Raw genomic sequence first — 1,427 nt, 5'->3', positions numbered from 1 at the left:
TATGTGGAAACTTGACTGTGTTCATTTAGTAAATCTCATTAACAAAATTATTAAAATCAGTATGACTGTAAACAATGTTTACTGGGTTTTAAGGTTCCATTATCTTTTCACAAGAAAAGGAATGAGTAGAGACAAGACGTGTCACCAATTCCTTTATAATACATTTTAGTAAATGGGAAAAGGCTTCTTTTAAAATAAGCTTTTTATTTAAAATTGAAAAACAGGAAAACCCCCTAAATATTAAGATGAACAGTTTGGTACTGTTAGTTAATCTCTGTTTCATCTCACTGCACTGTCATCCAGTGAATGCCAACATGCTGTCTGAATTGCATTGCAGTAATGGGAAAAGGTACATACAGTTCTGCAAGTTCAGAGAAACCTTCAGTTTAAGTTTTGTGTTTTAAAACTAAACTGGAAAGTCAGCTATTAAAGTCTGGGGGTAACTGCACTGTGGTGCAGTTTTGTTGGGTTTTTTATTGGTGGAAATTCCTACAAAATTAGTAACTATTGAATCCAATTGTCTCCTACTAGAATTAGATACAAGCCATTTTTGAGCATTCATTAAAATCTACCACATGCTATCTTGAAAAAGCTGAAGTCAAATTGGCTTCAAACCTTTTTTACCTCAGAGCATAAGCAGTTTAAAATCTGTATGTAATTTCATGTAATCAGAAATGCTCTGGTTAGATCTGCTGAGAACTTTGACTCTGGGCTGCCTCACCATAATTCATTGTCTCTGCCTGCCTGATCTGACTCCATGTGGCAGAATCCTTTTTCTCTGCAACGGTTTGTCTTTTTTATTCTGAAAGTTAGAAGATGTGGTAAGGCAGTGCTGCTTCTCTCTGCGGCTTTAGAGCAGTTTCCTTTAGAAGTGCTGAATGTTGCCTCATGAATTTTGCATTCTTCACATCTTGGGTGGATTCAGTACGCTACTGAAAATGGAGCAGTTCCACTGAGGTGAGTGTAGTTACTTTGGAGCCCAGATGTCTCCCGTAATGTGAACATCTAACTGTACAGTATGTAGCTCTATTTCACGGTAGAGAAGGAAACGTTTTGAATCCATTCAATGTTAAAAATAACTTGAAAAGTATTTCAAAGCTGTTGCCACTACAATAGGAAGGCTCTTAAACTTTGGTTATATGACTGTTGCCGTAGTAACCCTTAAAGATTTATAGTTGTGATAAATGAGAAAGAGTTGCCTGAAGTCCTTGTATACTCCAGGTTTTCTTTTATATACTGGATATAAATCTATACTGATCAGTATTCAGTACTTCGCTATTAGCAGAAATTCCTGAACTAGTGAGTGAGTGGAAAGCCGGCGAAGGACCCCGCGAAGGGTCTGAGCTCAGGCGGGGCAGCGCCGGCGGCCTCGGGCTGCCCGGGAGGGGGTAGGGGCGGGGGCGGCCGGGCGCTCCCCGGCCCTCGGC

Source organism: Corvus moneduloides, chromosome 9, assembly GCF_009650955.1.
Source record: "Corvus moneduloides isolate bCorMon1 chromosome 9, bCorMon1.pri, whole genome shotgun sequence".
Lineage (NCBI taxonomy): Eukaryota > Metazoa > Chordata > Aves > Passeriformes > Corvidae > Corvus > Corvus moneduloides.
The sequence above is the reverse complement of the archived record's forward strand: the minus strand, read 5'-3'. Positions refer to the sequence as shown.